Here is a 24,187-nt window from a genome sequence, read left to right as displayed (position 1 = left end):
CTTCTCTGTCATAATCCCTTGAAGCAGCTGCTGACTCTGGGACCTGATGCCTGGCCCCCAGGCCTCCCATGAAACGATGGGAAGGTAGCAGTTCTGGGGACAAGGCCTTATGTATATTAAGACCTTCTTGTATTAAGGGTCTTCTTTAATGCTCTTAAGTGAAATGTTAAGTAACTTAAAGCTTGTTTTCAAAAGGTGGTTTTTGTTTACAAAAGATGTGCTCCTTTATTAGAGAAGTACAGTAGAACAAACACTTAAAGAACACAGTACAAGTTTCCACACAGCAGAACAAACGCTTTGTAGGCAACCCAGTTGGAGCAGCTTTAAAATCTATTTCAAGGGCTTCCCTGGTGGCGCAGTGGTTGAGAGTCCGCCTGCCGATGCAGGGGACACGGGTTCGTGCCCCGGTCCGGGAAGATCCCACATGCCGCGGAGCGGCTGGGCCCGTGAGCCATGGCCGCTGAGCCTGCGCGTCCGGAGCCTGTGCTCCGCCACGGGAGAGGCCACAACAGTGAGAGGCCCGCGTACCGCAAAAAAAATCTATTTCAAGAGGGGAAGGAAAGAGAGCAGCTTGTGTGATCAGTCCCAGGGCCATGGAAGCAGACTCGCCACCTGTTTTCTTTGGTGGGTATTGTGCTGTACCACATTAGGTTCAGAGACACTCAGATTCCAACTTTGATGAGCTCGTCAGGACCAGGGAATTTAACTTGTTGGCAATAGAAAACCAAACTCCTTCTCAAAACATTACGTTAAAAGATGTTTATGTCTGTGGTAGGCAGCTTCCCAGATGGCCTCTGCTGACCCCACCTCTTCCTCTGGTAATGTCCTCCCTTTGAGTGTGATGTAGACCTAGAACTTCACTTCTAAAGAAAAATATATGGGGAACTTCCCTGGTGGACCCGTGGTTAAGACTCTGCGCTTCCACTGCAGGGGGCACAGGTTCAGTCCCTGGTCGGGGAACTAAGATCCCACATGCTGTGCAGTGCAACCAAAAAGAAAAAAAGAAAGAATAGAAAGAATATGGCAGCGGACTTCCCTGGTAGTCCAGTGGTAAAGAATCCACCTTACAATGCAGGGGACGCGAGTTCGATCCCTGGGCAGGGAACTAAGATGCCACATGCCGTGGGGCAACTAAGCACGCATGCCACAACTAATGTGCCTCAACTACAGAGCCCTCGCGCCACAACTAGAGAAGAGAAAACCCGCACACCACAACTAGAGAGAAGCCCAGGCACTGCAACGAAAGATCCCTTGTGCTTCAATGAAGATCTTGCGTGCCGCAACTAAGACCCGACAGAGCAAAAAATAAATAAAATAAATCAATAATAAAAATAAATAAATCTTAAGAAAACAAATATGGCAAGAGCGGTGGGGTGGCACTGCCATCTTGCTTGCCTCTCGCCCCCCTCACTTGCTTTCACCCCTGGCTCTGAGAGGGGTCAGCTGCTGCCCAGCAGAGGGACCCCGTGGAAGGAACAGAGGGAGGTTTCTGGTGACAGCCAGCAAGCAACTTGGGCCTCCTTCCAGCCTGAGAAGAGCTGAATCTTGTCCACAGCCACATGCGTGAACTGGAAGGGCATTCTCCCCAAGGCCAGCCTTCAGATGAGGCTGCGGCCCCAGCCAACACTGTTTGCAGCCTCGTGGGAGACCCCGAGGCAGAGATACTCACGTGAGCCACATCTAGTTCCCTATCCACAGAAACGGTGACACAATAAACATGTGTTGTTTCGGTCACTAAGTGTTGGGGTGACTTAGCATGCAGCAACAGATGTCTAACGTACATCAGTTATTTTACAACGATTCAGAAAAACTTGAACAATCACAGGCTTCTCTTGTGTTAATTCTGTATGGGATTCGAACATGCTGTCTCCTCAATGATACTTAAATTTTATAACAAAGTTTCTTCAGGAATGTTTGATATAACAGTTACATGCTTTCGATTGGGGAGTTCTGTCCTTTATTATATAAATAGGGCTTTTAAATAGTTATGGTTTTTTAAAAATCAAAATTGATTAATTTTGTGAGCTTTTCTCTTTATATCGTATTTATCAGGGATATTTTATTGCCAAACTGGATATTTTAAATGAAAGGAATATTTTAAAATGAGGAACTTGACACTGTGTTAATTCTATACTGATAACTGATAATAATAAAGAGGCAGAGATGCTAATAGGGAGGGAGACATTTCTACATGCACATAGCCCCTCTTCACTTTATCAGCTTCCTCCTTACTTTTTTTTTTTTTTTTGCGGTACGCGGGCCTCTCACTGCTGTGGCCTCTCCCGCTGCGGAGCACAGGCTCCGGACGCGCAGGCTCGGCGGCCATGGCTCACGGGCCCAGCCGCTCCGCGGCATGTGGGATCTTCCCCGACTGGGACACGAACCCACATCTCCTGCATCGGCAGGTGGACTCTCAACCACTGCGCCACCAGGGAAGCCCCCTCCTTACTTTTAATTCTGGTGATGGCTTCATGGAGACATAAGATATACATATACGTGTGTGTGTGTGTGTGTGTGTATATATATATATATATATATATATATATATACACACATACAGGCAGATAGATATCTCAAGCTTATAAATTGTACACTTGAATATGAACAGTTTATTATGTATTACACATCCATAAAGCTGTTAGAAATAGATCAAAGATATATCAGCAAAGATGTTAGTGTTTGAGTTTTTTAAAATAGCATGTTTTTTTGTTATTCAAACACCAAAACCCAGTATTCCAATCACTAACCTTGTTCTCAGACTACCCCGCTACCCCCCTGCCAAACTCCCACTCACAGTATAAGAAAAACTTAATCGGTAACAATTATAGGTAACAATCTCTTCTGGCTTAAATAGCCTCTTTAAGGTTGACTGTCTATTTTGAGTAAATTTGCAGTCACTTCAGATGCCTCCCTATCATGAATGTCCCTGTTTTTCTTCCCTTTGTGGCGTCTGACTGCAAAGGGATGTTACCAACCTTCACAGCATCGGCTGGGGGCCAGCAGAGTGAACAGCATCTGGGCTCGGGCTATGTCAGCACCCTGGCTGGTTTCCGCAGGTGGGTGGTGTAGCCATCTGGTCCACGAGGAGAGACCAGTCCACCTGGTCTTCGGGGACCTCCTCCTGTGGCCTGTGGTTTCTGCCACGCGCCCTCACTCCCTGGGCAGCTGCAATTCAGGCCTCTCACTTCCTGAACAGTCCTCATCCCGCTGGATGCTGGTTCCTTCACGACCCACACTCCCCAGGAGCGTACAGGGTGCCCTTCTCAGGCCTTGGGGGACGGGTGGGATCTCTCAGACCTTCCACCAGCAGGTCCCCTCCTCCTGGCTCCGTTCAACCCCATCACATGCTGCACACCCAGGAGGACAAGCACTGCCCAGATGGTCCCTGATGCTCTTCAGCCACTCCACAGACTCTGCTGGGATCTCAGCACTCATCCCCTCCTTGGCTGAGACCCCTGGAGGATGGGGCCCAAGAAGCAGATGGTATCCCCGCTTGTCCACCTTCTCCTCCCTTCCCCTACCACTCTGCCTCACCAACTTCTTGTTCAAATCCATCCTCTGTATGAAACCCTCCCTGAGTGCTTCCCTGCAGTTCCTCTCTATCTCCTCCTTGAGCTCTACCCACATCTTCCCCTTCGCCCTCCAGGCGATCTGCATAATCACAGAAACTGGAGCCTTGCTTCCTGAGAAATAGCTGTGCAGCCTTGGGCAAGTCGCTTAACCTCTCTGTGCTGTCAGTCTCCTCATCTGTGATACGAGAACAAGACTCAAACCTATTTTGTGGGGTTGTTAAGATATGGGAGACTTCGACCCCAGTATGCAGACCATTACTATTCCTACCGTATTGTACACATCTGCTCATTCATATGCCCCTCCCCCAGATAAATGGCAAGCCCTGTGAGGACAGTGCCTGGTGCTAAGGACAGAGTGGTGGATACAGTCCCCATCTAAGCAGTGGGTAGTGCAAGCCAGCAGTACTGCCCTTTTCCTTTCTTATCTAATTACATAATTGTGTCTGGAGGAAATATACTCAGGATGATTTTGTGCAATCATGGAACTTTAAGTAGAAAGGCATTGTTTCAAAAGAACTGTCTTCTGATTATATCACCTTGGTTTATAATTGAAACCTTCATTTTCATAGTTAATGAAGATGATATGCCCTGTGTTCATGAACTTTCCTTATCAGAAACTTTCCTCCCTTTTCTCAGGACATCAGAGAACAGATGCCCACAACCATGTTTTCTACAAATGAAATAATCCTTTACTTTTAGATAGACTTTTATAATCCAATTTATTGTTAGGTGATATAACCAAGTTGAAAGCACTATGTACAATTATAACTCCAAATAAGCTAAAATACATAAAATGTATGTATACACACATATACATATATACAAAGATATATTCACACATGCATTTAATTTATTAAATATATGTTTGCATATGGATAGAAAATTTCTGGAAGGATACACTAGAAACTTTGTTAGCATGGCCACCTCTGGCGACAAGAGTAGTGACGTTACTTTTATCTCATATTCTCCTGTACGCTTAGAAGTCTTCCTTTCAATAAATATTATTTTTATAATGAAAAAGCCTAGTTAAAAATATATTAGAAGAAAAAGAAAGGCAAGAAGTTAACTTGTGATAATCCAAAGTAAACATTTGAAATGTTAAAACACCCTAATTTTTTAAAAAGTATATTGATGCAATACCTGCAGAGCGCTCCTGGAAATTCTTCTGATGAAAGAATAGGGCGCCTTGAGGCTGGCAGTAACTGTGAGTTGCTCCCCCGTCTGAGGTGCTGGGAGGGTCATGGGAGACTCCTGGTGGCCTCCTGGGAGCAGCCCCTCCCATTGGCTCTGGGCTTTCTTTGAAGACCCAGCCCTCCCGGCCAGTCCCCTTAAGGACATTCCATCCTGCTGTTACTGACCTGACAGTTTGGAGGCTGAGTTGGAGCAGCTCCCATGGGTATGCTGTGTGTAATTCACAGAGACGTAAAGATCCCTCCTTTTGAAGTAATATAAGGTCGAGGGCGGATTTATTTTCATAATTGGATTACATTTATCTGATTGACTTTGATAAAATCCCTTTCCTTGCTTTTTTAAATCAAAGACAAATAAAAAGCAAATATTGTCTTTTGAAACATGAAACGTGATCAGTCTTCAGGATAAATTCCAACAGGACATACAGTGACAACTAAAAAATGACTAGAAGTTACAAATATAAACTCCCACAATTTTGAATACTAATTCTTAGCTGATTTAATCAATACTTGTAGTTGCCAAAAGTTGCCCAGTATTTTATCAAATACTAGGATTTGTGGTTCAAGTTGATTTTTAAATTATTTGAAAGGAAGTCTTTTTTTTCCAGTGTTAAAACTAATGCATGCTCATTGTAGAAAATTTACAAGACAGTTTAAAAAAGAAAATTTAAATTGTCTATAATTTTAGTAGACAGAGATAGCTACTATAAAAATTTTTGGTAAATTGCTTTCCAGTATTTTTCTCTCATGTATATATTTGAACCACAGTTTTATGAATCCTTTTACTAATTTTTAAAAATTTAACACTGGGTTTCCCTATGTCCTTAAAATATTTTGCAAAAAGATGTCTTTCGTGATTGCTTAACGTTCTGTTGGATGGATGGACTGGCTAGTGAATCAATGATTATCTTTTTAATATTTTGTCAAATTGATAAGAGAACAGTGCTGTCCCTTAATTTGCATTTATTTTATTATTTGGAGGGGTTGAAAAATCTTTTGGACTTTTTGTCAATAGCATTTCTTCTGTGAACTGCCCTGTCATTTATATGCTTCCCTTTGTGATGTCTTTTTTCTTAAGTGACCTCTAAAATGTAGTATATATATATAAAGTAGTTTAACTCTTGCATTAATTTGCGATTACTGCTGTAATGCATAACCACAAACTTGGTGGCTTAAACCAATAGAATTTTATTTTCTTCCAGTTCTGGAAGTCAGGAGTCTGAAATCACGGACTCAGCAGGACTGTGCTCCCTCTGAAAGCTCTAGGGGAGAGTCGGTTCCTCACATCTTCCCTTCTGGAGGCTGCCGACACTCCTTGGCTCGTGGCTGCATCACTCCCATCTCTGCTTCGTGGTCACGTGCCTCCTTCTCTTCTGTGTGTCTAATCTCTCTCTGTTCTTCTCTTATAAGACACTTTGGATTTCATTTAGGGCCCACCAGGATAATCTTATCCCAAGAATCCTAATCACATCTCAAATATAGATATCTTTGTTCTTATAAATAACATTCAGAGACTCCAGGAGTTAGGACCCAGTATCTTTGGTGGCTGTTATTCAGCCTACCACAGTCCTCAGCAACCCCATGAGATAAGTACTCTTCTTTCTTTCATTCGCTGGCAGCATTCCTAATGAAGGACAAAATGAGAAGTTTGTAGTCCTCTCGGTCAGCACTGTCCAATAGGACTTTCTGCAGTGGTGGAATTGGTCTGATGTGTACTGTCCACTCCAGTAGCCACCAGCCACATACAGCTATTGAGCACTTGAAAGACGGTAGGGTGACAGAGGAGCTGAATTTTTAATTTAATTTAATTTTAATTCATTCAAATTTAAGCTTAGATAACCATGTGTCATTAGCGGCTACCGTATTGGATGGCACAGTCGTGGGGATACTTGTTTCCAGAAAATCTCTTGCTATCATTAGTATTTCTTTTGGCTTGGGACCTGTCGTAAACCGTCATCTAAGTGTTATGATCCACGGATGAGCTTCATTTTAAAGTATCATAAAGTAACCTCATCCAACCCCTTAGGGTGATAAAGGAGAACCTTGAAGTCCGTGGGACTGTGGGCTCTTGTCCGTGAAGATGCAACAGCCTCTTCCCCCATTTCCCTCACGAGCATCTGAGGCACCTGAGTAGCTGTCAGCTCTGAAAACCGGGCCAAATCGAGGCCTTTGTCTCTTTGCAATTGGTCCTGTGTGGACCACTTCTCCCCACCTGCATTTTTTAACTGAGTTTGTTGAAAGTATGCCCGGCATCCAGCTCACCTTCAATCTAGAGAGAAATAAGACCCTCAAATGGGGTGACAGCCCTAGGATTGGCCCTGTGGCAGTTCTCCTGGGGTTTTAGCAGGTTCCTTTTAATCTTGAGGAATCTGGAAGTGGTAGTAAATTACATAGCCTTATTCCATTTTTTAAGCCAACACGCAGTCAGTCAGAGGTGATGGCTAAGAGGAAGGGCTCTGGGGGCTTTGGGATGCTGTTGGTCCTCAGCAGGGTGAGCCTGACTGCGAAATAAAATGCCTTTTAATCTTATGATGTGATGGCATCTATCATGCTCTCTATAATAAACAAATACATTACACATCACACACACACACACAGGAGGAGTGGTCTGAGAGCCAGGCTGCCTGGGTTCAAGTCCCGGCTCTAGCACTTACAGACTATGTGTCCTTGAACCAGTTGCTTAACCTCTCTGTGCCTCCATTTCCTCAACTTAAAATGAGGATATTAACAGTATCGACCTCGTGGATAGGATAACAGAGAATAATACATATAAAGCCCTTGGAGCAATGTGTGCCATATGATACAGCCTCAATAATTATTTTAAACATACAGGAAGGCCGTTACATTCTCAGACACACAGTTTGCAGTTTGGAAGAGTTGCCATTGCCATAGTGCCCTGCGTTTTCACTCCTGGATCCGGAGCCTTTATATTCGCCGCCGTAAAAGCATCTTTTCAAGTGCTGCATCCTGATCTGCAGGAGAGACCGGCCGGGGGGTGGGGGTGGGGGAGGGGGAGGGAGGGCTGCCAGGGCTGGGGGAGGGGGAGGGAGAGGGAGGGAGGGCTGCCAGGGCCGGGGGTGGGGATAAAGCTGAGGGCTAATAACAGGGTAGGCAGACAAAAATTAGGGTGGAATGTGCTCTCAGTCCCCAGGGCGGGGGAGCCAGGACGTGACATGTCTACAGCACCAACAGACGTACATCCTTCCTGGAAGAGGCCTTGGAATGCTTTGTTAATTTTTTTGATTAAAAAAATGAAGATATGATTTAAATGCGGTAAAGCTCACCCTTTTTGTACAGTTGTGCTGGTTAAGCTTTGTCGTTGTAAGGTATGTGGACCTGGAGAGACCTGCAGATTTGTCTCTCGCCCGCACAGTTTATGCCAGTTTAGGGCTCCAGGAGTTTACACTGGAGGGGGCTCAAGAATTATCTGCAAGTGGAGAGAATGGTGCACTCACAACCCAGGAGAGCTCCCAGACACGTGCAGAAATTTGCTGAGGATGGGAATGTGTTTGGAGCGAGGCGGAATGACAGAGTTTCCTATCAGCCTGGAAGAGTGTATGTCTCTTTTGGAAAAGACTTTCGGACCTCTCCCATCCAGCCTCCAATGCTGTCCCCCTGCCAGGACCTCCCGGGCCTGCACCAGCTTCCATCACTGTTCACTCCTTCTGAACTTGCGTACCTGTCTACTGCTCCTCCAAGAGGGACCTCACCAGGTGCTTCCCATGGATGCTCTTCTGGGATCCCGAGGCTTAGAAAGGCTGAGTGCCTTACTCGGGGTTCATGGCTCATGAGAGGCCATTCATACTCCAGTCTCTTGATTCCAAAAGCCATGATGCTCCCACAACGGCAAATGTGTCTCCTTGTTCTGAGCATTCCAGCAACAGAAGCCTTGTCCTGTGTGTCTTGGGCTCCGTGGTCATTTCATAGGAAAAGATGGAAGTTGCCCAAGGCCGAGTTGCTCACTAGGTACCACCTGGAAACCAAGAGCTTTCCTTGTTCCTGACTCCTTCTCTGTCCCTGCTTCAAAGCCTCTTCCCGCAGAGTGAGGTGATGGTCTGTGTAGGTAAGAGGGAGAAAGACAGAGGAATCGTGGGATTTGAGAAAACTGGCTGACTCCAATTATTTTACAGGTGACAAAAGGGACTCAGAGGGGTCAGGTAACTTGGCTAAAAACTTGGGTCGCTACGGCAGAACTAAAACCAGGGTGAGCAGAGCAATGAAGCCTGATCATTGTGTAAAACGAGATGGGTTCTCAGGGAAAGGTTCGGAATTGTTCCGAGGACTTTTAAGGACATCAGAAGGAAACCACTAGAATGTTCACGATAGTATCTTCCCGGGACTGGGACCACAGCTCTGTTTGTTCTTTTCCTTCATTTTCCAAATGTTCTACATTGAGCGCGAGTTACTTTCAGAAAGAAAAAAGAAATTTCAGGAGGACAGTGGGAAAGAGATGGCCAGAAGAAGTGATTAGGGGTCGTCATTTTGAATTCCTTGCGTTATGATATTTTCAGTGAATTCTCAAAAGCAGCTGTGGTCTGTGGAGGAGATGTGAACACATGTGGATTACTCTTGTGAGAAGGTGAATAGCTTTTTTTCTCTCTGCCATTCGCTTTGGTGCAAAATATATTAGGTTGAATGGAGGACATAAGAAGAGGTAGGTGAGAAATCAAGGTTATTCACAGAGGCCTTGGGGACAGGTGCACACCTGCGTGAAATCACGTATTTTGCTGTCAGTCGTCACAGGAAATCGGACTAAGAACACCCAGCAGCTACAGGCTCTCTGGGCTTATCCAGGCACCAAGTCATGACGAAAGACAGGCCCTGAGGCTCTTTTGCAAATGCAGTGGCCAGACTCTCTCTCTGTGGTCCGTGGTCATATCCCTGGCTCCCAAGGTCCCCCCACCCCCACTGAGCCTCTGTCTTTCCCTCTAGATTGCAAGCCTTTGGGGGGACAGGGCAGCGATGTCTTCTTTGGTTTTCTTCAAACCCTGCAGAGTGCCTGTGGTTCAGCAGATGTAATGCGTGTGCTGAGCTGAGCTGCGGTCACGGGCAGAGAAGAGCTGAAGGTCCAGCGAGATACTGTAATTAACGTTGGGCCAGATTGCAGTGCCTCTCACGCCGGTGCATGCTTCAAAAGCAGCTGGACAGCCCGTCAAAACGGGTTTTGCCCCCCACCCCCGAAGTTCTGATTCAGTAGGCCTTGGGTGGGAACTAAGAGTCTGCATTTCTCTTTCTGTATCATTACTTCCCATTCTTTTTTGTTTGTTTGTTTGCGGTACGCGGGCCTCTCACTGCTGTGGCCTCTCCCGTTGCGGAGCACAGGTTCCGGACGCACAGCCTCAGCGGCCGTGGCTCACGGGCCCAGCCGCTCCGCGGCATGTAGAATCTTCCCGGACCGGGGCACGAACCCCTGTCCCCTGCATCGGCAGGCGGACTCTCAACCACTGCGCCACCAGGGAAGCCCACTTCCCATTCTTTTGCTGATTTATTATTGTGCGTGTGATAAGAACACTTAACATAAGATCTACCCTCCTAGCAAACGTTTAAGTGTGCAGTGTGGTATTGTTAACTATAGGCTCTATGCTATACAGTAGATCTCTAGAACTTACCCATCTGGTATAACAGAAAGGTTGCACCATTTGACTAATACCTTCCTGGTTCCCCCTCCCCCCAGCCCCTGGCAACCACTGTTCTACTCTCTGCTTCTCTGAATTGGACTATTTTAGATTTCTCATATAAGCGACGTCATGTAGTATTTGTCCTTCTGTGTGTGACTCACTTCACTTAGCACAGTGTCCTTAAGATTCATCCACGTTGTCACCTATGGCAGGATCTCCTTTTTTTTATGGCTGGATAATACTCCATCGCATGTATGTACCACATTTTCCTTATCCATATACATGTCGACGGACTTTTGGGTTGTCTCCATATCTTGGCTCTCGTGAATAACGCTGCAGTGAACAAGGATGTGTGTAAAGAGAAAAACGTTTCCTGCTGTGTGTGTCTCCTTTACTCACCCACTACATCCACGCTGTCTTCTGACACCACGTGGGGGTGTCCACACATCAAGCAACTCTCTGCAACACCAGCTGGGTGTCCTACAATTCAATGGAGTTCTGACACTCCCTGGAGAGAGCCTCAGACCCCCCAAGTTAAGGGCTCAGTCCCACAAAACTGCTTCCCCCAACATCAGATGTCAGTGTCAAATCCCAGGTTGTCACCTGTGCTGCTGACCAATCGGCTATAAATCGGGGTTCCCACGACTCCCCGCTTGGGTTCCATAATTTGCTAAAATAGCTTATAGAACTCAGGGAAACACTTATTTACATTTACTTATTGATTATGAAGGGAAATGGTAAAGGATACAGGTGGACATCCAGATAGAAGAGATGCACAGGGCAAGGTGTTGCGGCGAGGGGCACGGAGCTCGCATGCTCCAGGCACCACCCTCCCAGCTCCGCCACGTGTTCACCCACCCAGAAGGTCTCTGAACCCCATATACCTCGGGAAGTTTTATGGAGGCTTCATCACGTAGGCGTGATCGATCATAAACTCAATTTTCATTCCTCCGCCCTTCCTGGACAGTAGAGGGTGGGGCTAAATGTCTCAGCTTCTAATCGTGGCTTGTCCCCACCCCAGGAGCCCACCCAGCATCTCCTCATTAGAACAGAACGCTCTCCTGTCACGGGAATTCCAAGGGATTTAGGAGCTCTGTGCCAGCAGCCGGAGGCAGAGACCAATCGATGCCTCTTCTGTTGTTTCGCAGTGGACGTGTAACTCTTTGAGATCCCAATTTCATTTCCTTTGGCTATATACCCAGAAGTGGGATTGCTGGATCACATGGTAACTCTATTTTTAATTTTTTAAGGAACCTCTCATACTGTTTTCCATAATGACTGAACCAATTTACATTCTCACCAACAGTGTTCAAGGGTTCCCTTCTCTCCACATTCTCCTCAACACTTATCTTTCCTCTTCTGATAACAGCCATCCTCACAGATGTGAGGCGACATTTCATTGTTATTTCAATGTACATTTCCCTGATGATTAGTGATGTTGAGCATCTTTTCATGTACCTGTTGGCCATTTGTATGTCTTCTTTGAGAAATATCTATTCACTTCCTTTGCCCATTTTTAAGCCAGGTTATTCGGGGGTCTTCTGCTATCGAGTTGTAGGAGATCTTTGTATATTTTGGAGATTAGCCCCTTATCACATGTATGCTTTGTGAATCCTTTCTCCCATTCTGTAGGCTGCCTTTTCATTTTGTTGATGGTTTCCTTTGCTCCACACAAGTTTTTAGTTTGCTGTGCTTCCACCTGTCTATTTTTGCCTTGGTTACCTGTGTTTTTGGTGTCGAATTTCTAACACGCTCCTGGGAGACGCTAAGAGTCCTGGTCCTGGGATTATACTTTGAGTAGGCTTGGGCTAGAGGCACTGCCACCCTCTGCGCACCTTCCAGGGAGGTGGGAAAGTGTAGGAAATCGCCTTAAGGAGTGTCAGAAAACCACTGAAAAAATTAAAACCAGTATTATCCTGGGAATGTGAAAGCCCCCAAATCTACTGACTCTCTGCTAAAGTCACTGGGAACCGCCTCCGTCATAGGTACTTAATACACTGCAAGGCAGGACAAACTGTTCTTTGGATATGGAGCCTTTGGGTTTGTTTCAGCAGGCTCTTAATTTTTGTGTCGTATGGTGACATATGTCAATACACGTGTTGCTTCAGACAGAAATTATCATGCCTTTATGTTTCATAAATAGGTGCTTGTCACTCGATAGAACTAAGGTCAGAGGATCTTCAGAATGAACCTTTACACTCTAAAGCTTCTCTTTTCTGTAATTCACTCTGTCGCTGTTTATGAAAGATTAATTTTGAAAGTAACGCATAGGAAATGAGTTTAAAATGTAAACATCTGTAAAGTTTCGTTTCCTAAACTTTCTGGACTCTTGAGTTAGGAAAGGCAGTGACTCACTCCTTTAAATGAGGAAAAGTCTATGGATGAATGATGTCTGGGCTTTAGAACTATAGGTGCATGGACAGAAATGGACGGCCATCTATTTAAATGGAAAATTCTCTCCGTTCCTTCCTAAAGTGATTTGTTCTTGCTTGGGTATGAATTTGTCTCTACAGATAAATATTTCAGACAAAAGGTGAAAATAAAGCATATGTAACATTTTCTCAACAAAAGAGTAACCAAAGTCTAAATAATCAATGACGTCATCTGTAGTATATTGTTCCTTTTAATAAAATAAAGTGAGCGCAGGGCAGGGAGGTTCCTGTAGGATTCAAGCATGAGCAACGATAATACTTTGGAATCAAGAAGGAAGCTTCCGGGCTTCCCTGGTGGCGCAGTGGTTGAGAGTCCGCCTGCCGATGCAGGGGACGCGTGTCCCGGTCCGGGAAGATCCCACATGCCGCAGAGCGGCTGGGCCCGTGAGCCATGGCCACTGAGCCTGTGCTCCGCAACGGGAGAGGCCACAACGGTGAGAGGCCCGCGTAGCAAGAAGAAAAAAAAAAAAAAAAAAAGGAAGCTTCTTTCTGGAGTAGTAACTGCTAATCCTAGCCCACTAATAAGTAGAACCATCAATGAATAAATCAGATTTTGTAATGTGCCACTGAGAAATCGCCTTGCTTTGCACACGACTTTCTCCACCTCTGCTTCGAGAGATGGCAAACCCCTCAGTTTCCCAGCGAGGGCCATGGTAATTAAGTCCATGTGTAGCCAATTGCCTTTATTGAGTGTAAGTGAATTTATAGGCAGCAAGTGACACTTTGGGAGGCTTCTGTGCGGTGGCGCAAGCTGCTTTCTTTAGAACGCAGGAGAAGTTTATGAGCCTGCTGACATTAAGGGAGGTAGCTGGATGACTTGGGGGGGACCAGCCGGAAACCCCTCCATCCGTATATTTTTCATACTTGGTGAAACACAGATAAATCTCTACCCTGGGCATCTGAAACGGTGGGACCGTTGAAGCTCAGTGTCAGAGCTCAGGGGAAAAATGTATCATTTTAGTAGTTCTGCTTTCTAAATCACTGCAGACTCTAGAGCTGGTCCTTTTCACGTCTGTGAAAGAATTTTTGACAATATGCATAAATTCTTAATCAGCTCTAACTTTACCAGATGTTCTGTGCCTCACGTCTGCTAACCGAAACATGGAAGGCATGGGTGTTTTTCTCTTCAGGCTCCCTTAAATAAAAGAATATAAAGGCAGGTAGGTCTGTTGAAGGGGATTTTTATAAGAAGGTAACATTACTCACTGAATATTCTGTAAGAAATTAACATTGCCCTTCCCCCATTAACATTGTCACATATGAATTATAGCTTCTAGAGGTGAAAGGAACTTTAGAAATTGTCTGATAGACACACATTACTTACTTTTTAATAACGAATGAATAAACCTTGTCCAACAGCATCATTTGGCAGAGAGGGAAACCTACCAGCCTCCCACAGTGATGGAGCGATTTGCTCAAATCACACCTCTGATTAGTGGGAGCAGCCCGCTTTATTTTTATTTTTTTATTTTTTTGATGTGGACCATTTTTAAAGTCTTTATTGAATTTGTTACAGTATTGCTTCTGTTTCACGTTTTTCGGGGGTTTTGTGCGTTTTTTTTCTCAGCCGCGAGGCGTGTGGGATTCTAGCTCCCGACCAGGGACCAAAGCCACACCCCCTGCATTGGAAGGCAAAGACTTAACCGCTGGACCACCAGGGAAGTTCCTACAGCTTTATTATTGGAACCTAAAGCACCCGTGCGCCTTCCTTAGTGCCCGTCAGGGGAGCAGAGCCTGCAGGTTCTCGACTTGCTCCAAGCTTGGTTCTGCTGGGGCAGCCGGTGAAACTTGCTAAGCTTCAGTTTTCTCATCTGAAAAATGTTGATGGCAAAAATAGCACCCACCTCACAGGGCTGTCGGGAGGATTAAAGGAGACCATGATATCAAGTTCTGAGAGCATAGTGCTTAAAAAGGAATATGTTACCATGGAAGACTCTTTGCAAATCATTTCAGTGCAGTCACTAGATCAGGTTATCCAGAAATAACATTGCTTTTTTGTTTGTTTGTTTGTTTGTTGCGGTACGCGGGCCTCTCACTGTTGTGGCCCCTCCCGTTGCGGAGCACAGGCTCCGGACGCGCAGGCTCAGTGGCCATGGCTCACGGGCCCAGCCACTCCACGGCACGTGGGATCTTCCCGGACCGGGGCACGAACCCGTGTCCCCTGCATCGGCAGGCGGACTCTCAACCACTGCGCCACCAGGGAAGCCCTTAGGTTTTCTTTAATATCGCTAAGAAATCTTTTATAGTTTTTTTGTTTGTTTTTTTTTTTTTGCGGTACGCGGGCCTCTCACTGTTGTGGCCCCTCCCGTTGTGGAGCACAGGCTCCGGACGCGCAGGCTCAGCAGCCATGGCTCACGGGCCCAGCCGCTCAGCGGCATGTGGGATCTTCCCGGACCGGGGCACGAACCCGCGTCCCCTGCATCGGCAGGCGGACTCTCAACCACTGTGCCGCCAGGGAAGCCCTACTGCATTTTAAATAAAGATACAGGTTCATCTCCTTTAAGCCATTCAGTTTATAGGAGAGCCAGCAGCCAATGTAGAGCGGAATCTGCCCAGTGGGGTCCTAGGACCTCGGCCTTTCCAGCTGGACAGGCCACTTGACCTGAAGGAGCCGCTGCCGCTCGTGAAATCATCAGCTTTGCCCAACAGATCCCCTGTCTTGAGGCTGATTTTGGTCACGTGATATAAATGACAGTCCAGTAATCTGAAAAGAGGGGAGAAAAATCCTCGGACACAAAAGCGTGGCTGGTCCCTTCTCTTAACAGCCAGAGGTCCAGAGCCTAGACCTTCCTCCCTCTGCTCCCTGTCCCTCCCGGTGTCCATGGTAACCTCATCCAGGCTCACAGTGTCCCACTCCATCCCTGCCTGGTTGACTCCCAAATGCGAGTCCCCAGCCCGGAGCGCTCACTCTCCTAAACTCCAGACCTGTGGATCCCACTGCCTACTCAGCATCCCCACAGAGGTGCACTTGGCGGGAGCGGCATCTCACGCTCCACACATCCAGAAGTGCACTGGCCTCTTATCCTCCCAAAGCTTCCGCACACAGCCTCCCACCCCAGCAGATGTGAACCCACCCGTCCAGTCTCTTACCGTCACCCCGACTCTTCATCTTCTCTCAGCCCGGCCTGCAGTCGGCCAGAAAATCCCATTGGCTCTACCTTCCAGATATGCCCCAGGCCCACCGACCTCTCAGGCCTCTGACTTCACCACCACCTGGGGTCTGAGCTGCATCAGCCCCAGCCTGATGAACCCACCTCCGAGCCACCACCCGGGCTCCCGAAATCTGTTTTCAGGATGAGGACAATGTATTCACCACCTACTGCTGCGTGCATAACAGTTATCACTCAGACCTGCAAACTTAGTGACTTAAGAACCACACCCACTGCAGCTCCCACGGTCTCTGTGGGTCAGGAGTCTGGGCTTAGCTGCATCCTCTGCTCAGGGTCTCACAAGGCTGTGGTCAAGGTCTCACCTGTTTCCATGCTCTCCTGGCTGTGGGCCTCGGTTCTTTGCTGTTGGCTGGAGGCCGCCCCCGGCTCCTTGCCAGGTGGGCCTCTCACCATGGCAGCTTGCTTCACCGAAGCCAGCAAGAGAGAGAGTCTGGGAGAGAGGTGGGAATTACAGCCGTGGAGAACCATCGGGGAAGTGATATCCTGTCCTCGTGCTTCCTGTGTTCTGCTGGCTACAAGCCAGTCCTGGGTCCCAGCCCCACTCCAAAGGAAGGAGAGACACAAAGGTGTGGACACCAAGACACAGAGAACTCAGGGGCTGCCTCAGAGTCTGTGGACACAGAGAGGAAGAATCATCCTTCAAAAACCTAAGGCAGGTCTTGACCCTGCCTTAAAAAGTGGCTCCCTTTCCTCTCCAGAAAGGCCAGTTTGGGCTCGGTGTCCCGCGGCCACTGACAATCCTGGCTTTTCTTGGGGCAGCCCAGGGGCACCTCCTTCTTGGAGAATCGCCGTGACCAGGCCCCAGGAGCCTTCTCCACAGGGATTCTAGTACCTGGGAGATATGCTTCCACAGTTTCTGCTCCCAGAACTGTCCCCAGTGCATGTTTTGTTGTTTCCTCTGATGAAATCTGGGAGAAGGGAAATTAGAGGCTTCCACTTATGTTACTGAATCCTCATTCTGCACGATAGAAAATTATGTCATGATTATTTTTTTTGATTCATTTCCAACTTGTTTGTGTTTTGATTTTTCTGACTCACTTGTTCTTTCAGATAGGACCTCTAGGTTTCCAAGTCATTCAAAGTTAGACACACGTGTTTATTCCTAGGAATAAAAATGGTTCAGTGGTAGGAGAATGCAATACTGCGTGCATCAGGAAAAACAATATTATCATTCCAGTTCATGCAAAACAATTATTTGATGAAACGGAACGCCCACTTCTTATTGTAAAAATTTAAAAACAAAGACAAGGGTTAATTCTTAGCACAATAAAATGTAAACTGAATAAAAACAAGGATTTTTTTAATCTTCTGTTTACTGCTTTTTCCCTGTGCCTAGTACGGTGTCTGGCACATAGTTCGAAATGAGTGAATGAATGAGTGAAACATCAAGTATTCTTTAAAACAAAAGAGAGCTATACACTTAATGAGGAAACACTATAGGTCGTCCCACAAAAGGAAAGGAAACTATCGATGACTTTGTCCCCTAATAATTAGTGCCATAATATAAATTATTATCAATATAATGACATCAAGAGGAAACAATATTTTTTTAAATGTAGCAAAATGTATTTTTAAAAAATCAACCACAGACTAAGTATGAAAGAGAAGTATATGAAAGTTTAAGCAGTCTATAAATGTTAAAAGGAAGAAATTTTAGAAGACTTGAATAAGTGGTGAGACGTGCCATGTTTCTGGTTAAACAGAAAGATGACATGATTGCTCTGGGTAATTTATAGAGAGAACACAATTTCAATTAAAGTCCCAACAGGATTATTTATTGAACTTGAAAACGTAATTATTAAAGTTATTAGGATTAAAATAAGAAAATAAGAACCATAAGGAAGAACAGATGACACTTTATTTTCAAGAATATTATAAAGAAAAATAAGGTATCGATATAAATGCATTACACTAATATAAAAGCACAAGCATAACTCAGTGTGAAACAAAGTAGAGAGCCCAGGAACTGACAAACATAAATGGAAACAAATAGCATATGATCAATTAAGTTTAAAAAGTAATAAGAATGGAAAAAATATACTTGCGATAGCTAGATTGCCTTAATTGCTAAAGCCAACAAGCAATCGAAAGCTGAATGGAGAACTTAACTTCCCTAGAGAAAGGTCACAATTTTCTAACTATGGAAACAAAAATGTTTTCCGCTGGCTGTAAAAATTACAAGGTCTTTATAATAATCAAACCCTAAAGTAAGACAAAAAAGGGAGTCAAACAATAAAATTTATTTTTTATTGTACATTATTTTACTGACCACTTTATTTAATTACAAACATGATTTCTATTTGTCATGGCAAGGAAAGCAATACCGAAATATGTACAGAAAAAAATGAATGGTCTCCTCCCTCCAGGCCACATCTCTGAGCTAATCCAGGTGGACAATGTACGCGTTCCTCCCGCACCTGCAAACATAAACACAGGCACACAAGGCTCTCCTGTCCCCTTTTCTTTTGATAACCCAGGTCGCTCCCCAGCCCAGTCTTTCCCCTTAATATTCTATCTTTAACATCCCCTCTGTCCACATAGAGCAGACTAGTCTTTATGAGAATTGAACTGACTCATCCACCTAAGTATTTATTAAGTGCTGGTGGTGAACAGGTAAAGAGGAACAGATGAAGTCTAGTCCCGATGCTGGATTCCACAGTGGGGCTTTACCATAATTACATAAGCACTCCCCATTGGGTGACTATTTGCAGTCTCTTACTACAGTTTTTATTTCTTACAGCTTTTGCTAGTACAAATGGTGCATCACAACATATCTCTGCTTTTACTTCAGTAAGGATTCCCAATAGTGGAATTGTTGGGTTAAAAGTTGTGTACATGTGAAAGGTGTATAACACAAACTTGATAGCTAAAGAATTCAGGAATCCATTGTCTAAGGGTTTATGCAAAGCCAGTAAGTGACTGTGATTAGTAGAGACATCCTAGGCTTCTTTTTTTTTTTTTTTTTTGCGGTACGCGGGCCTCTCACTGCTGTGGCCTCTCCCGTTGCGGAGCGCAGGCTCAGCGGCCGTGGCTCACGGGCCCAGCCGCTCCGCGGCATGTGGGATCTTCCCGGAGCGGGGCCTGAACCCGTGTCCCCTGCATCGGCAGGCGGACTCTCAACCACTGCGCCACCAGGGAAGCCCTAAGATGTAGCTTTTAGGCAGAATCCCAAGGTTAGAATTGAGGCACTTCTGTAAGGAACCGTTTGCCTTTGGAAAAGTCACTTAAACTCTCGGATTTTCCAACTTCCTCCTTTGCAAAATGGACAAAAGTGCTTATCTCACAGAATTTCTGTAAGGATGAAATGAGAATTTGTGAAAGGCGTGTGTGAAAACGCTTTGTAAACCTGCATGCAACAAACACACAGTCGATGATCATTTCTGCTAAATAAGTGGGTCCAAGAGGTAAGGAGACAGTTACACAAATGCACGTGCACATAGCAGGAAGCAAAGTGCCAACCTTAGTAGCAGCTAAAGAAATGCAAATTCAGATTGGGCTTCCGTTTTGTACCCCAAACCCATAAAGGCATCCGAGGAAGAGGAAAGCCAATGCGTTGGTGTGATAGGTGAAGCAGACTGCAGGGGGCACTCAGAACTGTCTGGTGGGTTTGTGTTTGAATTCTGTTCTTTCCAGGAAGCGACCAGGGCTTTTCTCTGTGTACTTCCATCATGGGCACCCCGGCCCCACCCCCGGCCCCAGAATAATTGGCTGGGACAGGGGGTTGTAGTTACACCGAATTTTAATTCTTCCCATTTAAAATAATGAGCCGTCAGCATCCTGCCCAGAGCATCCTGACTTTCAGGAACAGGTTGCTGCTGTTAGGAGATGCCTGTGAGGTGTGAACTAAGGTCACCTGAATTGATGTGAGTTTTGATGCTTGGACGGGCCAGGCTGGCACCTCGGTGTCTGAGTGCTGTGCCGCAGAGCCCAGGCGCCTGCCTCCAGACCGTGAAGCCATTTTTCAGGCACGAAAAGGAAATGGCAACAGCATTGCCTGAGTCACGCAGATGCCGGACAAACGCTACTTGTACAAGATAAAATGTGGGCTACTTCCCACCTCCCTGTGTGAGATTAGGGAGGGGGCAGATCTGTTTGCCCCTGGCCTCAGACAGAGTGGAGACAGGCTTCCACAGTGCCTCAGGCAGGAGTTCTTCACTTAGGCTACAAGATGTGCAGGACCTGTATCATATCTGCAGGGCCAAAGACAGATTGAAAGCCCAGTCATGGACCAAGGGTTTGGCTGGAGGTTTGGACCAAGGGTTTGGATGGGGGTTTGGGGAGGAAATTAGGTGGGAACAGTTTGGGATCAGACGATGGGATGGCTGGGGATTCAGAGTCATTGCTTTACACACGTGAACCCTGCCTGGAAGCTCCTTTAGTGGAGAGATGGTGCAGGTCCCACTTAAGAGCCGTGGACTTGGAGGCCGTTATCCTAGATAACTTTGATCATAAAATGTGGATGGGATGCTTGCTGAGTCAGTAACTAAGATTGGTATCAAGAGAAGAAGCTGGAAGAAATGTCAGATTACTAGAGCTTTCCAGCCCTGGAGCAACTGCCCTGTACCATCACGTAGAGGGCTAATTCTCTGGTGGGGAGGGGGGCTTGGTGGCTTCTCAGCTTCTTTCCTTTGTAAGTTTCCAGGGGAGGTCCAAATTTAGTGGTAGGGAGGTGTCACTCGTTTTTGAAAAATATTCAACAATCTCTAGTTTGCTGATAAATCTAAAGTTTGATAAATAATATATTTCATATTCAGCATTCCTATTCAAATTTTCTTAAATACTTTTTATTTTACTTTATTTTATTTTGTTTTTTAACTGACAAAGCAAAAGACTTGAACGGGAAGGGGTGCCCGGGTGGAGAGCAGCAGGGTAAGGGAACCCTAAATACTCTTCAGGGAATGGATTTAAGGAATACCTGGAAGTTTATCTTTTGGAAATTATACTTAATACTAATTAAATATTGTTCCAAAAAGTTGAATTCTTGCTTTTAGAAAAAATAGTAATCCCCACGAGACGTGCCAGCACGTGCTTGGTGGTGACTAAATGGTGACTAGGAGTGCAGAAATATCTGGTAAATCCTGTCTTGTCGAGTTCCAGATCCCTTTCTCAAACTTTGTGTTTTTGGGTGGTTTTTCACCTTTCTCGTTTCTCCTGTTCCGTAGATGCGGGTGAAATGTATATAGTTCAGGTGATTTTTCATGCAGCCATGTGATGAGATCCATTTTCTGCATCACTTGGTCCATCCAATGGTTTGGTTGCCCATTTGAAGAACCTGCTTTGGCCTTGCCTATTGCAGCAATTTGAGGGCAAATGGAAATTAGTTGGTGGCGGGCGGGGGGAGGGAGTGGCACGGTGGGGAGGATACTAGCACACGCCTGCACGTTAACTTTGAAAATCAGCCAGACGCTGAAAGTTCAAAGGTAATCAAATGTCTGTGGAGTTAAGATTCAAGCTATAATTGAGGGAAAGCTATGATTTAAATAATCACCACGTACCACATCAGGATCTTTACCATGTAATGCTTTTGCAGAGGATTTTGTGCTAACATTTCCTTTAAGTAGAAAAGAAATCCCGCGTCTATGAAAGTACTTTCCAAACTACAGAGAGAAACTGGGGTAATCATCCAGAAACAACTTAACATCCCCTCTCTTCTCCATCCCAAACGCACATCCCTCAGCAAGACCTTTGGTTGTGAGATAAGAGGGAACCTATTTTATTTGGTCAAACAGGTACTTTATGCAAGGTAGTCAGGGAAGGCCTCTGTGATATGATGACATTTGAGCAAAACCTTAAAGCGAGTGGGTGTGTGTGTTTTCTCTCTGAACGTGAACATCTCTGAGCAGGGAGCATCGGGGTGGATGGAGAGCAACTGGAATGATGAGAAGGTGGGGGAAGGCAGGAAGGCAACAGGGCAGTACCAGGGAAGCCGCAGTAAGTGCAGGAACCGGGTCAATCACCATCCAAACCAGGAGACTTGTAAGAATGAAAGGGGGTGCTGTTGTTAATTACGCATGACTGGGCCTGTCCCCAGGAAAGCGGGCCATAGGTTAACCTAATTATGTGGGTGGTGGTTTCATTTGGAGGGAGAGTTTCGGCAGACTTGGAGCAGAGAAACGGCACGACGTGATTTACGTTTTAAAAGCATTTGTTTTGAGTCCTCAAAAACACTCAAGCTTTACAATGAAACAATAACAATTTACAATGGAATTGCTTGTGAAGTTGGTTGTCAAAGAAATAAGGTGGGTGGGTGTGAAGAAGGGAAAGTGCTCTAACTTTTAATTCAGTTGTATTCCTGGTTTTTATCCAAGATCGTGTAGGCTGAATGATGCACACATAAGACAGAACTCGGTCAGGCTAGTTAACAAGGTTTGAGATATGAGTCTCGTAGACAAGCAGGATCTGGGGCCAAATCTATGCATCAGCCCCGTGGTTGTGGAGTGTAAGCTGCATGAGGACGAGGTCTGACATCTTTTAACCTTCAGATCACTGTCTTCCATTGCAACATCCAGAATCTAGTTGGTACTAAATAGATGTTTGTTGATTGACTATGTGCACGAATGGATGGATGGATGGATGGATGGATGAGTGCACGAAGCCGCTCAAGTAGCTGCAGTCACGGTAGCTCCATTGACAGAGTGGCACACATAGTGTGTGACCACCCGACTTCCCCACTGCTGGTGCATATGTCCATAGAACCGCCCCCCAACCCCAGGCAGTGCACGTGTTCAGTTCCTTTCAAAGCAGTACTGAGGAGCTGAGTCACGTGCCTGCTGAATGAACCCATAGGAGAGTTTCAAGAGACCTAAGAGATTTTTGTCCAGACAGTGATGTAACTGTCCTAAGATGTCTGAGAAGCAGTCTATGAAAGGGATGGGGCCAACGCCCTGCGGTGGGGACGGTTAGGGAGGTGCTGGCTGCCGACCTCTACCCAAGGCAGTGGCCCCAATTCAGACCCAATTCAGACTCGTCTCAGTTTTCACTGTCATGCACCTGCCTTTTTAAAAAGTTCCTTTAACAATATCCTTGAGGACACCGTAAACAATAATTGTAAGACTCAACCCTTAAGTACATAGCTTTTCAAAGTTGTACGTGAGGAACCTGGAGGTGAGGTGGCTGCCTTCTGCTGCAGCCACCAAAGTATGAGGGCCGCTCAGGATGGACCCCTGCCATCTGTCCAGCTTCAGACTGAACCAGACACTTTTTCTGGAACCTCATTTTTCAGACTCAGGTTTGGGGCAACATTTTCTCAAAAATGAACCAAGTGAGCCTGAAGGAAAACAACTGAGGGCATTTGTTGCTAATAATAAAATTCAAGCTTTCTAGCGAGAATTACAATTTTGGAAATCTTGTAGTCACCTCTGTGAGTCTGAGAGCTTCTCGTTACTTAGCTTTGGGGTATGAGATTGGTGGCGTTATTAATGGATGTGATTTTTGGTACGGTGAAATGTGTAAGCATTGGGAAGATCCACATAAGTCAATGAATCATTCGTTTTGAAATGACCAAGAAGTTACAAAATCATGTTACAAAGTCATTTTGGGGTGAAAGACCTATTCAGTGCAGAGGCACATGGGTTTTGATGTGACACAGGGAAGGGAAAGTTCTTGATATGATTTCAGATTCCACATCACCACCAGCCTTTAGGAAGCCACCACTTGTCGAGTTGTGGTGTAGAATCAAAGCAGAATATTCGCAGCTATCTAAAAGACTATTAAAATTCTCCTCTCAGGCTTCCCTGGTGGCGCAGTGGTTGAAAGTCTGCCTGCCGATGCAGGGGAGCCGGCTTCGTGCCCCGGTCCGGGAGGATCCCACGTGCCGCGGAGCGGCTGGGCCCGTGAGCCATGGCCGCTGAGCCTGCGCGTCCGGAGCCTGTGCTCCGCAACGCGAGAGGCCACAGCAGTGAGAGGCCCGCGTACCGCAAAAAAAAAAAAAACCTCTCCTCTCTTTTCCAATTACACAGCCGTGTGAGGCCAGATTATCTTTCTATACTTCAACCAAAACAACATATTGTAACAGATTGAATACAGAAGCAGATACAAGCATCCTGCTAGCTTCCATTAAGCCAGAACAGTAACGCTGTTCTCACTAATTTTTTTGTTCTGGGAAATACATTCTTCATTAAAAATTTTGTTTATGTGAACACATAACGGGCTTATTATTGTTATTTTTTAATGAAAATGCATATTTTAGAAATATGTCAGGTTTAA

General features: G+C 45.7%; 1 protein-coding gene across 1 annotated transcript in view; it reads left to right on the top strand.

The window, feature by feature from the left end:
- The window catches only part of IQCA1 (IQ motif containing with AAA domain 1), a 168,458-nt gene that overhangs the window by 38,790 nt on the left and 105,481 nt on the right, over positions 1-24,187 (top strand). The gene's annotated exons all lie outside the window — the stretch shown is intronic.

Source organism: Phocoena phocoena, chromosome 7 (assembly GCF_963924675.1).
Source record: "Phocoena phocoena chromosome 7, mPhoPho1.1, whole genome shotgun sequence".
NCBI lineage: Eukaryota > Metazoa > Chordata > Mammalia > Artiodactyla > Phocoenidae > Phocoena > Phocoena phocoena.
The sequence above is the reverse complement of the archived record's forward strand: the minus strand, read 5'-3'. Positions and strand labels throughout refer to the sequence as shown.